At 43.3% G+C, this 17138-nt stretch overlaps 1 pseudogene; it reads right to left on the bottom strand.

Moving 5' to 3' along the window:
- Positions 1 to 6264: 6264 nt before the first annotated feature.
- Positions 6265 to 16819, bottom strand: LOC106576096 (dynamin-1-like protein; annotated as a pseudogene).
- Between the last annotated feature and the right edge of the window lie 319 nt (positions 16820 to 17138).

The raw sequence follows: 17138 nt of genomic DNA, 5'->3' as shown, positions 1-17138 counted from the left end.
CCAGGTCATATTTTAGCTGAACAGCAAACCACTCACTTTAAAACCACCATACCTTTTCATTATTTTACTTATAAATTGTTTGGGATGGTTTGGGACCATCACGTGATGTCCTGACAACTGGTAAAGCACATGCCTTGAGAACATCTTACAAACATCCTCATATGGTCCCCACCCTTAGCAGAAAAACCAGATGAATTTCATGAGATCGCATGTGATCATATGTGAAGTTAACGTGATAACGTGACAATATGTAAAGCAAAATGTGAAAACATGAAACTATAAATGACAACATGTAAGCACATGTGAAAACATGATCACATGTGATGTTCCAAAAATAAGTTTGAAAATGATTTCAAATGTGAAATTTCACTTGCACATGATTTCACATGTGAAGTGTTCCAAAAACATGTTTTCACATATGAAATGTCGCGTGAAGTGTTCAAAAACACGCTTTCACATGATATTTCACATATGAAATCATTTGGGATTTCAGTAAGGGGGACACCAGAAACCAGGTCTGTGGCCATGACAGAAATCAGCCACAGATTTATTGTCAAGAATACATTTTTGCACTGCTAAAAGTTGCACAGAATTAAGTCAATAATTGTGCGATTATCTGACAACAGAAACATAAAAGTAGCAGTGCTCAGGGACACTTAACATTAAGTGTGCATAAATGCACTCAGGTTTGAACTTGCACACTTTTGGTCTGGAGTACATTAATGTGGCAGCACTGCTTGGTAACTATGTAATTCAGCAGTGCTTTGTAACTTATTTGTTAACAAGAACATATATCCACATACTCTCAAAAATAAGAGAACGGTTACAGTACAATGTTGTTCCCTGGTTTACAAAAAGGTCAAAGGTACACTTGAGGTACATGATACTGTTCGGTACCTTTTAAGGTACATGTGCGGATAATCTAGTAAAATGGTTAAAACAATATTTACCTGGGGCCTACCAGGTGACGCAGTGGTCTAAAGCACTACATTGTTGTGCCACTAGAGATCCTGGTTTAAGTTCAGGGTCTGTTGCAGCTGGCTGTGACCGGGAGACCAATGGGGCAGTACACAATTAGCCCAGCGTTGTCTGGGTTTGGTCGGCAGGGATGATCTTGTCCCATTGTGCACTAGGGACTCCTGTGGTGGGCCAATGCATGCTGACACAGGTGTATGGTGTTTCCTTTGACACATTGGTGCGGCTGGCTTCCGGGTTAAGCGCCCAGTGGCTGGGTTGTGTTTTGGAGGGCTCTCAACCTTTGCCTCTCCCGAGTCCGTACGGGAGTTGCAGCGATGGGACAAGACTGTTGGATACCACGAAAAAGGGGTACAAATAAAATATATATATTTTTACCAATATATTAAATCATTACTGCGGTTTGAAATGTAGGTGGGGCAGTGTGCTGGCGGGGGCTCATTAGCATATGTTGGGCCATTTGTTGTATTTGTGCCAACCGTCAGTGGAAATGTTGTACCAGTTTCAGTGATTTATCATTATGTTAAATTATGTTATTATGCTCCAGTCAAAACTGTTCGCTGCTCTGGCACCCCAATGGTGGAACAAGCTCCCTCACGACGCCAGGACAGCGGAGTCAATCACCACCTTCCGGAGACACCTGAAACCCCACCTCTTTAAGGAATACCTAGGATAGGATAAAGTAATCCTTCTAACCCCCCCCCTTAAAAGATTTAGATGCACTATTGTAAAGTGGTTGTTCCACTGGATATCATAAGGTGAATGCACCATTTTGTAAGTCGCTCTGGATAAGAGCGTCTGCTAAATGACTTAAATGTAAATGTAAATGTTGATGATGGTTGAGCTCCTCTTTTGACACTTTCAGTTCTGCAGTCTCTGTAAGAACAGCTGACAGTCAAGAGCTGCACTGTTAAGAGGTTACTGTGCCTTTCCAGTAGCATAATGGCAGCTGGTTGATAGAAAGTTACTTTGTCAATAACTTACTGTCAACTACCTGTAGATGGGTTATTGTAAGATTCACAGTAACTTACTGTAGCTAATCTGTCACACTCACTGACCTGGTGGTCTGGTAGGAAAGTGGGTATTACAATGACATGGTGACTAGCTAAAAATGAAATATTGTATGTCTTTTTGGCATCACATGCACTTATGTTAGCTTTTAATAAGACAGGATAAGCAACAGTGTACAAACTCAGTTTATGAACAGAATACAACAGATCACATGAACTGGGACTACATTCCCTCTCATGGGAGACCAAAAAGAGCTAGTTGAAAGCCACACCTGCAATATTCTGCAACTGCTACAGTATGCTGCCAATCAGCAAGTGATGCACATGTTGTCATGTAGTCAGTGAAGACACAGTAGGTTACTAGCATGTATTGCTAGTGAAAGCAATTTGCCTGTAGGTTACTGACAACGTTTTGCCAGTTAGGTTATTGTGAATCTTACAATAACTTACTGACAAATGATTTTCGGATAAGACATGACAAATTCACAGCAAATTCTGGCAACAAAATGCACACTAACCTCTTTACAGTGCAGCTCATTACCGACAAATTCTATTACAAAGTTTGCAGAACAGACGGTGTTAGAGGTGCTCAACTTGACGTGGCATAACCATCCGACGTTTAAACTTCTACCGATGGTTGCCACAAATACATATATATTTGACCATGCCCCCAAATATGCAAGTGAGCCCTACAATGAAATGCTCCCATCTATCAAAGCACAGTGATTGTACCTTACATTCCAAATATTGGTTGGAAAAATGTCCCATTATACCTGCAAGGTACCGAACTGTACCTTGTGCGATCATATGTGTACCTGTGAAGTTTACGTTTTTGTACCCCAGGGAACAACACTGTTCTTTAACCATACCCTTATTCTTTGAGAGTGTGTTAATACATATTCCAATCAATAAGTATGGATGCATTCAACCAAGAGGTTGCAAGTTCAAATCCCCTAAGCATTCAAGTATGCTCTATATCAAATGTCCTTGAGCACTGCATGATTTACATTGATGTTATGTTGGTTGTGGTAATTGGACAGTTAATGACTTTATTCTGGGCAGCTTTTAGCAAAATCCAGAAATGTATTCTTGCCAATAAAACCGGTCACCATGGCTCTTTCAGACTCATAGACATAGTGGTGAAGCAGGACATTTCAGTTCCCAAGTGTGGTCACGGTACAAAATTACACAACAATTTGTTTTTTACAGTAATTAAAATCAGAATACAGCAGCACTGTCATTTTATTAGAAATAACACCTTCAAGTTGTTTGATAAATAGGCAAAGTGCAACACATTTTTCGTGCAAATATACACTGAGTATACAAAACATTAAGAACACCTGCTCTTTCCATGACATAGACTGACCAGGTGAATGTTATGATCCCTTAATGATGTCTCTTGTTAAATACACTTCAAATCAGTGTATATGAAGGGGAGGAGACAGGTTAAAGAAGGATTTTAAGCCTTGGGACAATTGAGACATGGCTTGTGTATGTGTGCCATTCAGAGGGTGAATGGGCAAGACTAAAGATTTAAGTGCCTTTGAACAGGGTATGGTAGAAGGTGCCAGGTGCACCGGTTTGTGTCAAGAACTGCAACCCTGCTGGGTTCCACACCTGTGTGTATAAAGAATGGTTCACCACCCAAAGGACATCCAGCCAACTTGACACAACTGTGGGAAGCACTGGAGTCAACATGGGCCAGCATCAATGAGTCCATTCCCCGACGAATTGAGGCTGTTCTGAGGGCAAAAGGGGGGCTGCAACTCAATATTAGGAAGGTGTTCCGAATGTTTCGTATACTCAGTGTATGCATAGTCAATCTCCCATAGGTCCACAGACCTGGTGGTGCAGCACAAACTTCACGTAATTATCAACCAAGAAGTTGTGAGTTCAAATCCCAAGCGAGGTTGTTTTCCCAAGTAATCAGCATACTGTCCTTTAATGTTAACACCTTCACTTAGCTGTAAAAAATCTCTGGAGCAAACCGGGAACTGTTTCATTTGAATGTCAATTATGCCTTTTAAAGCAAAAATATTCTCAAGGACATTTGACACTTGGGTTTTCACATGCTAAAATGTTCACGGTATCACGTTAATCCCCATGTTGTCACATTTATTTAACATAAGATCATGTTGTCACCTGTTGTCACGTGTAGTTTCATGTTATCACGTTGCTTCATAGGTTGTCACATGTTATCACATTAACTTCAGATAAAAAAAAATCACATGAGATCACATGTGAAATTCCTGTTTTTTTCCATAAGGGATGCACCACATATTGCCTGCACATTGTAGACATTAAAATGACATAGTAAGCGACACCAGTGCTTTTGACATTAGAACTTAAAAACATTTAATAAATAAAGATCTTTAGGGTTACAGTATATTTTGGAGTTTTATACATTTTCATAAACAATGTGGGACGGCAGTATCAAATTTACAGGAACTGGAGAATATTTTCACAACTCGAAGGCTAGGGTTTGAAACTGAGGTTTGAGTTTCAGCTTTGATTTAGGCTCCAGAAAGAACAATCCATCAATCTCTCCCTGTTGTGTTACACTCAGACAGCTGAAGAGAGGACAAGTTTGGCCTTCAAACATTCTTGGTTATAACTACACAGTACAGATATCTCTCATGAGGTATCGGTTTCTTACACAGGTGAGCGATGATATGTATTTAGCCTTAACATAGCTGTGAGCCAGTACCATGTATCAACACACTTCCATGAACTGCAACAGTGCATCTTCATATTGGCAAATCCCAAGTCTTCCAGACATGATGAGTAGATACACACCATTCTGTCTTCCAGACATGATGAGTAGAGTACAGATTGACTTCAGCAGGGGCGAAAATCTGATATCCACTTTGGAGGGGACAATTACATGAAATTTTCTCAAGAGCAATTCCTGAGGGGGACACCAAAAGTAGTGCTGTAACACATAGCCTACATTGCAATATGGTAAATGTATATCGAGGAACCAAAGAAATAAGGTGTTTGCCGTACTCCTAACTACCGGTACCCAAAACTACACAACTAATTACAACAGCAATACCATTGCCTTTAACAAATCTTAGTTCAGTCACCAGTTTAAGTTGAGAGTGGGGGTATCGATGGCATTTTCCAATTATGTTCCTATTTTACAAGTCAAAAAAATTGAGAACCTTTCATAATGTTGCCAAACAAAGACTCAACAAACTTACCTGAGACTCCCTGTCTCTGCCAGTCTGTCCCTGCATATCTGTCCCCAACTCTGCTGTCTGTGTGCCATCTGTTGCCTGCTCTGCCTAATGACATCATTGTGAAACATTTCCATTAGAATTTCATTTCTTTCTTATGAACATTTTATCAACTAGTCTTTGAGATATTAGGCTACTAGGGTTCTTACTATGCGTTTTGGTGTATTGAAAAATACTCTGATGTCCGTCTTTTATTTTTCTGCCATTTTTCTACCTGGCTGGCTACACACACAGTGTGTAGGTTATTTACAGTAGGAGATGGGCTTCTATCATCTTCAATCATTATATATGGGCTTCGATCTAAAAGGTAGCTAGCAAATGTGAAACGGATTAAAATGACAAGAGTTGACAGCTGTATGAGTTCACCATTTACACAACATATGCTGCAACCTTTTGTAATTTTAATAGTTTGTTTCATATTGGCTGGCTTCCAACAATAGCTGAATTTGCAAAGCTAGCGAGCACCAATTCAGTTTCAGTGGTGTTTGCTATAATCTTTGCTACCCGGGTTAAATAAAGGTGAAATAAAATAAATAAATAAAAGTTCCCTTGCGACAATTTAGCTTTTGCAACGAGACCATTAAATATATTTAAGACAATGGTAGATGAGAGTGTAGTTCTGTTCAGTTTGGACTTCAGTTTATCGCTAACCTTATCACAGGGACTTTGAAGCACTAACTTACATCATCTGCATGCTGATTCCATCTTTGACGACGCCACATAAATGGAATAGGTACTAGCTAGCTTAATAGTTAATATTTGCGCGCTAGCTCTGCATATTCAGCTAGTGTGTGTGCGCGATTGACTGGATGAACCTCACGGCAGTTACGTAGCAAGCTAAGGAACTGGCAGTGGATCAAACCATTGTGAGGCAAAGGGCGGGGGGGTCGCAATCTTTTGAAACTTAAAAACGCGCTATTAAGTGTCTATAATCAGCACAATTGCTTTCATTGCGTATTATTAATATTATTTAAATTACATAGTTATGTTTCAGTGATATATTGGGGGGGACAAATCATATTTTTCCCAGAATGGGGGGGTCGTGTCCCCCCCGTCCCCCCCGTGATTTCCGCCCCTGGACTTCAGTGGAGTTGATCTCAGCAATGACCTGACTGGCCTTCTGCAGAGCCTGTGGACACACAATGAGATACACTTGACTATGAAGCTTGTTGTGAATAGTTCTACCTTTAGTGGTTGCTTTTTTTTATCTACTTCCTGTAAATGTTATCCTCTCTGTTCGTGGTTAATGTACCAACCTCTAGCATGTCTGCAGCCTCCTTGCGTCTCTGGGCCATGTCCTCAGATTCAGTGAGGAGGGTACTGTGGATGTCGATTAAGGCAGCCCCCTCTCTGATTTAGAGGGGTTGGGTTAAATGCGGAAGACACATTTCGGTTCAATGCATTCAGTTGTGCAACTGACAAGGTATCCTCTTTCCCAAAGAGAGAGGGACAGTGTCAGAAAGCACCTGTCTTGGATGTTTTTCCGGACGATGAGAAAGTAGGACTTGATGAGTATCTCGATGACCTTACAGTCATGCTGCTCCAGAGAAGACAACTTCCTGGCAACGGGAACAGGATGCGGGAGGAGCAACAGCATCAGCCAATCACTGAAGAGCACCACACAGCATTTTGAAATTGAATAACTTTATTATTCGCTCACCACATCCAGCAGGTTGACAGCAAGGCTCTTATGAGGACTGGAGGGACCAGAGCTGGGGGCCCCCTCGTCCCCTTTCTTTAGCATGCCTCTCCAGTTCCCTGTCCTCTCCTGGTCCCCCTGGGGCCCTGCTCCGGGAACCTGAGGTTACACACAACACAAACAATCAGATGTAAAGCCATTTTTTACTGCAACTTGTGCCTCAAGGTGCTTTGCAGAATTACAATGCAAACCAATCTATTTAATTCAGAGCCAGACTCAAACGCACAGAGAGGGAGAAGGCAGAGAGGACATTGTTAAGAGAGGGCATGAGGGCTGGAGCAGACTGAGTACACACAGCAGGAAGCACGGAGCATGCCCATCTCATGCCCCACCTTGGCACCCTCCGCGTCCACAGAGGCAGGGGGCTCGGTAGGAATGGGAGGCTGGCCGACTGGACCATTAACTACTGACTAAGAGGAAGAGAAGAGAGGAGGAATGGAGAAGGGACATGTGAAGTCAGGAGAGGTAAAGAAGAAAATTCCAGGGACAATTGGTATTATTATATTGAGATTAAAGAGAGCTGGAGAAATTGAGCTTGGGAGCCATTTTGTTTAGAGTATTATAGAAGAGATTCAGAGTACGGTGGTTAGTTAGTTACCTTATCCCTGGGGACTGCACAGGGCAGCTCTCTCATTCGGTTTCTCCTCGACTCCTACAGGGCACAGACAGCACGGAGGAAAGTTGCATCCCTTTTACAACACACAATGTCCTCTGTTGCTCAGTTGATTCCTGGTACCATCCATATGTAAAATGTACGCGCGCATGACTGTAAGTCGCTTGGGCTTAAAGCGTCTGCTAAATGACATATATACTGCTAAAAAAAATAAAGGGAACACTTAAACAACACAATGTAACTCCAAGTCAATCACACTTCTGTGAAATGAAACTGTCCACTTAGGAAGCAACACTGACTGACAATAAATTTCACATGCTGTTGTGCAAATGGAATAGACAACAGGTGGAAATTATAGGCAATTAGCAAGACACCCCCAATAAAGGAGTGGTTCTGCAGGTGGTAACCACAGACCACTTCTCAGTTCCTATGCTTCCTGGCTAATGTTTTGGTCACTTTTGAATGCTGGCGGTGCTTTCACTCTAGTGGTCGCATGAGACGGAGTCTACAACCCACACAAGTGGCTCAGGTAGTGCAGCTCATCCAGGATGGCACATCAATGCGAGCTGTGGCAAGAAGGTTTGCTGTGTCTGTCAGCGTAGTGTCCAGAGCATGGAGGCACTACCAGGAGACAGGCCCCTACATCAGGAGACGTGGAGGAGGCCGTAGGAGGGCAACAACCCAGCAGCAGGACCGCTACCTCTGCCTTTGTGCAAGGAGGAGCAGGGGGAGCACTGCCAGAGCCCTGCAAAATGACCTCCAGCAGGCTACAAATATGCATGTGTCTGCTCAAACGGTCAGAAACAGACTCCATGAGGGTGGTATGAGGGCCCGATGTCCACAGGTGGGGGTTGTGCTTACATCCCAACACCGTGCAGGACGTTTGGCATTTGCCAGAGAACACCAAAATTGGCAAATTCGCCACTGGCGCCCTGTGCTCTTCACAGATGAAAGCAGGTTCACACTGAGCACATGTGACAGACGTGACAGTCTGGACACGCCGTGGAGAACGTTCTGCTGCCTGCAACATCCTAAAGCATGACCGGTTTGGCGGTGGGTCAGTCATGGTGTGGGGTGGCATTTCTTTGGGGGGCCGCACAGCCCTCCATGTGCTCGCCAGAGGTAGCCTGACTGCCATTAGGTACCGAGATGAGATCCTCAGACCCCTTGTGAGACCATATGCTGGTGCGGTTGGCCCTGGGTTCCTCCTAATGCAAGACAATGCTAGACCTCATGTGGCTGGAGTGTGTCAGCAGTTCCTGCAAGAGGAAGGCATTGATGCTATGGACTGGCCCGCCCGTTCCCCAGACCTGAATCCAATTGAGCACATCTGGGACATCATGTCTCGCTCCATCCACCAACGCCACGTTGCACCACAGACTGTCCAGGAGTTGGCGGATGCTTTAGTCCAGGTCTGGGAGGAGATCCCTCAGGAGACCATCCGCCACCTCATCAGGAGCATGCCCAGGCGTTGTAGGGAGGTCATACAGGCACGTGGAGGCGACACACACACTACTGAGCCTCATTTTGACTTGTTTTAAGGACATTACATCAAAGTTGGATCAGCTTGTAGTGTGGTTTTCCACTTTAGTTTTGAGTGTGACTCCAAATCCAGACCTCCATGGGTTGATAAATTGGATTTCCATTGATTATTTTTGTGTGATTTTGTTGTCAGCACATTCAACTATGTAAAGAAAAAAGTATTTAATAAGATTATTTCATTCATTCAGATCTAGGATGTGTTATTTTAGTGTTCCCTTTATTTTTTTGAGCAGTATTATCATGTTATTTTTACATCACAACTATTATCCTACAGAATTCAGGTCAACAGAAACGGTAATGACCTGCCCCCTCTATGTTGTTGTTCATGTCCCAACAGGCATCAGCAAAGTCAGGGAGTTTGGTGTTGATGTAGGCCAGCTCTATGGCCACCAGATTATGCACCTGGAACAGGGGAGTTGTATGTGATGTGATACAATAACCTGATGCAGTTGGCATACAAATAGTCCACGTGCAGATTACACCGTTTGAACCTGAATTTACCATCTCATGGGTGATAGGCAGCCTTTTCCTGAGCAGAGAGGTGACCACTTCTACTATGGCATCATGGAGCTTTGGAAATCTCAACAACTCCTATGGAAAACACACAGGTATCAGGTGTGTGTGTGTGTGTGTGTGTGTGTGTGTGTGTGTGTGTGTGTGTGTGTGTGCGCGTGCGTGCGTGCGTGCGTGCGTGCGTGCGTGCGTGCGTGCGTGCGTGTGCGTGTGTGTGTGTGTGCGTGTGTGTGTGTGTGTGTGTGTGTGTGTGTGTGTGTGTTTATCTATACTTATGGGGACTAGAAGTCCCCACAAGAATAGTAAATAAACAAAAACTGGGGACATTTTGTTGGTCACCACAAGGTTAAATGCTCTTTCTAGGGGGTTTAGGTTAGAATTAGTGTTACGGTTAGAATTAAGGTTAGGAGCTTGGGCTAGCTTTAGAGTTATGGTTAGGTTTTTGGGTTAGTTATACATTACAGTGTGTGTGTGTGTGTGTGTGTGTGTGTGTGTGTGTGTGTGTGTGTGTGTGTGTGTGTGTGTGTGTGTGTGTGTGTGTGTGTGTGTGTGTGTGTGTGTGTGTGTGTGTGTGTGTGTGTGTCTGTGTGCGCAGTGTCTACCTGTGTGCTGTAGTTGCTGCAGTGCAGGATGATCCTCTGCATCTCCTCATGGACCAGCTCTACACAGCGCAGGCTGGGCTCCTCCAGTCTCTTCATCTGCTTCTTCACCAAACGACACCTCAGGCACAAACAGAGACGAACGAGGGCCCTAGAGAGAGAAGGAAAGAGGGAGAGAGTGAGATAAATTACAGACTAGAGACAGACATGTACCGTGTGTTGTTCAGACAAAGTAGCATTAAGAGAAAGACAGATGATTATTTATCCGTTCCTCAGTTCGAAGGTATGCCCACTCTTTAGTCAATACTGTTGTTAGAAGGAGAGAAGAAGAACCTCTCAGTACTTCTACTCACAGTGGCGTTCCTGATGGCAGTCAGGATATCTATGGTGTTGAGTCCTCCTAGGGGATCCACTGACTCTAAAGTTTGCCTAAATGTCACGTGAAATATGTAACAGATTCTGGCACCACCGCATCTGAAAAAAAGATGAAGTTGACATGATGTACTACTATGAATCAAAGGAATAGTGCCAACATTCAAATCTCAATGCTACTCGTCTCAAGCATTTCATAATACAGGTAATACTACATGAAGTGCATCTCTGGGTTTTCACAGGCATTTTGCCCACACATCGGCGCCTCCTTGTGGAATAGAGAGGGTACTACTACTCACAGATTGGCCGTGTCAATGTGCTTGGCCGTGCCCTCGATGGTGTGGCAGTACTCGCAGCGAACTTGGTGATGAGCTGCAGCAGGGTGGCATTCTGGTCCTCCACGGGCTGGCCGTAGCTGCTGAACAGAGACTGGTACTGGGCCGCCAGCACGTTGATACGTGTCTTCAGCTCCGGTAGACAGTCTCTGATGTGGTGCATCAGTAATCTAGCAGGGTCAGGAGAATTAGAATCATAGAACTTACAGAACATTGATTTGAATGGGACTTAAATGGGAATTCCAATCTAGTAGTTCTAATTCTATGGGCACAGTATCTGAGACCTTGAAGTTTCATTAGATACAGTAGGTAACTGTAGTGAGAATATTTCAAATGAATAAAGTTCATGTTCAGTTAAGTGTGACATTTACCTTTCTGTATTACACATGATTTCCAGTGTTCTGTTTGTGACACTCGGGTTGAAGGTCACTAGACTCGATGCAGTATGTTATGGATTAAACTATCTGCTGAGTGATTGACGCCAGACTGGAGGTATGTAACGCCCTGGCCATAGAGAGGGGTTTTTGTTCTTTATTTTGGTTAGGCCAGGGTGTTACATTGGGTGGGCGTTCTATGCTCATTTTCTATGTTGTCTGTTTCATTGATTTTGGCCGTGTGGCTTCCAATCAGGCACAGCTGTTGTTGGTTGTTGCTGATTGGGAGTCACACATAAGTGCCTGTTTTTCCGTTGGGGTTTTGTGGGTAATTGTTTCTGTTAGATTATTTCCTAACAGGACTGTTTTGCTGTCGTGTTTTTGTTCAGTTTTGTATAGTGTTCTTACGTTAATTAAAATCATGATGAACACTAACTCCGCTCCGCCTTGGTCTACTCTCTCTCCCGACAGCCGTTACAAGGTACAAGAACACACTGATTATCATTGTATTGGCTGTGAACACTGTGATTCTGTAGTAGCTGGCAAAGTCACTGGCCTTTTGTTTTGACTTCCTACAAGCCTCTTGGCTGGTGTTTACAGAACAGTTGTCAGCTGATTAGGATATACAGTGCATTCAGAAAGTATTCAGATCCCTTGACTTTTTCCACATTTTGTTATGTTACGTACAGCCCTATTCTAAAATGGATTACATTGTTTTTTCCCCCCATCAATCTACACACAATACCCCATATTGACAAAGCGAAAACAGGTTATATGTTTTTGCTAATTATATATTTTTTAAATAAAGAAATACCTTATTTACATAAGTATTCAGACCCTTTGCTATGAGACTCAAAATTGAGCTCAGGCGCATCCTGTTTCCATTGATCATCCTTGAGATGTTTCTCAAACTTGATTGGAATCCACCTGTGGTAAATTAAATTGATTGGACATGATTTGGAAAGGCACATACCTGTCTATACTGTATAAGGTCCCACAGTTGACAGTGCATGTCAGAGCAAAAACCAAGCAATGAGGTCAAAGGAATTGTCCGTAGAGCTCAAAGACAGGATTGTGTTGAGGCACAGATCTGGAGAAGGGTACCAAAAAATGTCTGCAGCATTGAAGGCCCCCAAGAACACAGTGGCCTCCATCAATCTCCAATGGAAGAATTGTGGAACCACCAAACTGAGCAATAAGGGGAGAAGTGCCTTGGTCAGGGAGGTGAACAAGAACCCGGAGGTGAACAAGAACAGAGTTCCTCTGTGGAGATTGTTGTCCTTATCAAAAGGTTCTCCCATCTCTGCTGCACTCCACCAATCAGGCCTTTATGGTAGAGTGGCCAGACAGAAGCCACTCCTCAGCCAAAGGCACATGACAGCCTGCTTGGAGTTTGCCAAAAGGCAACTAAAGACTAAGACCATGAGAAACCAGATTTTCTGGTCTGATGAAACCAGAATTGAACTCTTTGGCCTGAATGCCAAGCATCAAGTCTGGAGGATGCCTGGCACCATCCCTACAGTGAAACATGGTGGTGGAAGCATCATGCTTTGGGGATGTCTTTCAGCAGCAGGGACTGGGAGACTAGTCAGGATCGAGGGAAAGATGAACGGAGCAAAGTAGAGAGATCCTTGATGAAAACCTGCTCCAGAGCACTCCGAAACTCAGACTGGGGCGAAGGTTCACCTTCCAACAGGACAACAACCCTAAGCACACAGCCAAGACAATGCAGGAATGGCTTCAGGACAAGTCTATAATGTCCTTCACTGGCCCAGCCAGAACCCGGACTTGAACCCGGTCGAACATCTCTGGAGAGACCTGAAAATAGTTGGACAGTGACGCACCCCATCCAACCTGACAGAGCTTGAGAGGATCTGCAGAGAAGATTGGGAGAAACTTCACAAATACAGGTGTGCCAAGCTTGTAGTGTCATACCTAAGAATACTCGAGGCTGTAATCGCTGCCAAAGGTACTTCAACAAAGCAATATGAATACGTATGTAAATGTAATATTTTTAAAACATTTTTTTTTAATAAATTAGCAACAATGTCTAAACCTGTTTTTTCTTTGTCATTATGGGGTATTGCTGTGGTGGAAAAAGTACTCAATTGTCATACTTGAGTAAAAGTAAAGACTGCTCTTCTCTTAGGTTCACCTTGAAATTCCTATTACAGAATTCCATTCTAGTAGTTGCAATTCTATGGGCACAATATCTGAGATCTCAAAGTTTCATTAGATAAAGTAGGTTGCACTTTGTGATTCATAGGTTGTTTGGCTGACCACCGTTTTGGCTGATCAGAGCTAAGAATCTTGACTGGCAAGTGTTGTTACAAGGCACTACTGTAGTTGCCACTACCATTGCTGATGTGCTTATGTAAAACTTAACTGCACTATGGAGGGAACAATAATATTCTCACCTGTTCAGAGTCCTGGCCAGATATTTGGTTCCATTTCGATTAGCGAGAGAGGGATACTTCTTCTGCAGGAAAGCATGTTTATCTCGGATGGCATCGCTCACTGACATCTTATTGTTGATGTCCAAATGACTCCTGCATGAAACAGAGACATGTCGGCTTCACAGTAACACAAGACAGATTTCAGCTAATGTTCATTTTATGTAAGATAGAGTAGAGGCTATTATTGGGAGTGAGTGTAATGCGCTACAGTAGAGTATAACGCCAGACCTGTTGACCACTCCGATGAGGCCCAGTTTGACAGGGATGACCCGGCCCATTAGGACGTCCATAGCATCAATACCAGCGTCCATCAAGTCCAGCTTGGTCACCGCCGCCAGTGTCCTCCTGCCTGTACACAACAAAAGACTAGAGAAATGAGTCCAACACAACATACTGTACACAACATACACTTTTACCAGTCGCAGAGAGACATAAGTGGCTGCCCAAATACTGTGGATGAAAATGAGCATTATAGCCCTTTTACATTGATGTGAAAACTGAAATGAGGGTCAAAGCAGGAAAAACCCTGACATCCAAACTGTCACCATCAACTAAATAAGCGGAAAAAAACTCAAACCCAGTACTGACCATCGGGATCAACCTCACGGGCCACTTTGAGGGCCTCTGAGGTGGCCATGTCTGTGTTGGCAGGGGTCACAGCCAGGATGATGGAGTTGGGGTTGAGATGTGCTTCAGGATCAGCTCTCTGATCTGCACCTCTATGTCTTTAGGCTGGTCGCCCACTGGGACCTGTAAGGGGGGGAGCACAAAACACAGAGGAGTGACTGACTACTGAGTCTTTCTAGTGTATCAAGCTCCAGCCAAGGTTTCAGTTGCCCTGCATGTCTGCTAGGCTTCTAGCTTCTCCTAGTGTATAGTTAATCTCCATCTCTAGTCACTGTTACCTTGGTGATGCCGGGTAGATCCACCAGAGTGAGGTTCACCACATTAGGAGAGAAAATCTTCAAGGCTCATCACTGATCCCCTATAGGAAATACAATGACAAACAATGACTAGCTTTGTCTCATTGCTGATCCATTTTACATTTACAATTTTGTCATTTAGCAGACGCTCTTATCCAGAGCGACTTACAGTAGTGAATGCATACATTTCATAAATAATTTTCTGTGCTGCCCTCCCGTGGGAATCAAACCCAGAACCCTGGCGTTGCAAACACCATGCTCTACCAACTGAGCTACAGGGAAGGCCATATCCCCTATAGGAAATACAATGACAAACAATGACTAGCTTTGTCTCATCACTGATCCCCTATAGGAAATACAATGACAAACAATGACTAGCTTTGTTGAAATTGTTAGGAATGTATGATGTGAAGGAGATCAATTTATTAAGTCCTAAATAATTACACTGTGATTGTCTTACCTTGTTAGTACCTGAAATTCTTTCCGTTTCATTTTCGACTTCCTGCCTGATTTCACTGAAGTCTGTGTACATCTGAAAAGACCAGCTTTGTTAATGTATATGTTCTTCAATCAACAACACAGAAAACAGAATATCATAAGTAGCAACAAGTATCAATGTTTGAGATAAGTCATACCTTGTTTTTGGTGTGTAAGAATTTGCCCCATTCACCTCCTTCCACGCCTGTGGAATACAATAACACACGGTTTAGATATACATTTTCACCTAACCAAAATAAGGTAATGGAATATGTATCAATAACATATCATGTAGCTGAATTTTCTATCCATAGCAACTTACAGTCATGTGGTGTACACATTTAACAAATGGGTGGCCCCAGTGGGAATCAAACCCACGACTCTTGGCTTTGCAAGTGCAATGCTCTACCAACTGAGCCACGCAGGATTACAGGTATATGATTAGAATACTATATTAATAAGATCTCTATGATCACAATCATTTAAGGAATAACCCTAGATAGACTTCTTGTTCAGGTGTGGACAGTCTGGTCTACAGGTCCCTAATAACTGTCAAGGGAGGCATGTATAGGAAAACACAAAAACCCAACAGACAAGACCTTTGCATAGCTGAGTGTTTGTCCACATTGTGGGGTCTGCAGTCAAAGAGATAGAGAAAGTTTCAGCTCCTATTTTCAAAACTGTGGTTATTTCAAAAACAGCTCTCTCTGGGTTTAACATGATACAGTGGCAAGCGTGTGATCTTCTGATTTTCACGACTTGCTGAAGTATGAAATAGGCTGGTACAATTGGAGTGAAGGGGTGCAAAACGCTGAGTCAGAAATAACATGAGTGGCAGGTCAGAAACAATGACACAAAGTGGTCTGAAAATACCCAAAGAGCCAAATGAGGAATCACACACACACCACACACACACACACACACCACACACAGTTAGTGGTCAGTGTGGTCACATATGGTGGCATTCCACCCCAGGTAGGCCTACATACCATTCTCATCTATCATTTTCCTACCATCTCCAGGATCCACGTGGACTAGCTGTAGGATGAGTAGCCGGCGGGTCACTCACCTGTCCCACGGGGCAGCATGTCCTTGCCAACCAGGCTCTCTAACACAGAGCTTATCCCACTGCTCTGGAGACAGGCATCACAGTATGTCACATCATGGAGTTGGGTTAACAGCTTTCACATAAGGACAGATCTGAGAACAGCAGTGTTACCAAATAATATGGCACATAAGGTTGTCCCACAGTTATTGACAGAGAGTTCTTCATAATTGCTGCTGCCAAAAAGCAGGCTTTGCCCAGGTTAAATGGAACATGCCAGCTGTCTACCAACACATGCACACCAATAATAGCCACACAACTGGCTCATGCACAAACAGAGACAGAAAGAGGTGTATTTTTAACTGCACCACGCTCACTCAAGTTCAATGGCTCATTTTCAGCAATCCTGATGTTTTCCCGAACATAATGAAAACCTCGAACACAAAATAGCTGCATAGACAACAATGTATGTAGCTATCTTTCAGTGTCATGTGAAGAGCCTAGCAGCATTGCCCTATTTTGACAGCTACGAGGGAAGGGTTTTACCTGGGTTCCAACGACTGCTATCTGGGGCAGCTGTATTATGTCTGCTCCCACCGTATTGAAGATATCTTGAAGCTTGTTTATAAGGGGATTAGGGCCTCCATGTTCAAGCTAAATTGACACCTTTCTAGAGAGATAAACTAATGGAACAGCTATCCACCAGCTCTGTTAAAAGTCATTCAATGTCCAATTATAGACACCATTGAAATAAGCCATTCCCACCAGTCTACGACTGCGTTGTGTATCGTTGGGACTTGTAGTCTTCCAGATGCCAAACGCTCTCAAACGCTGCTTGAATTTTCCAAATAGGACTGCATTTCCCCAAATAAGACCTCTGCTCAAAAACATATTGTAATGTAGTTTTTCCATAGATGTGTAAGATCACTTAACTGGTCAATTGCACACAAGCTCCAACGGAAATGT

This window comes from Salmo salar, chromosome ssa17, assembly GCF_905237065.1.
Source record: "Salmo salar chromosome ssa17, Ssal_v3.1, whole genome shotgun sequence".
Classification (NCBI taxonomy): Eukaryota; Metazoa; Chordata; class Actinopteri; order Salmoniformes; family Salmonidae; genus Salmo; species Salmo salar.
Note: the sequence above shows the minus strand (reverse complement) of the source record. Positions and strands in the feature narration are given on the sequence as shown.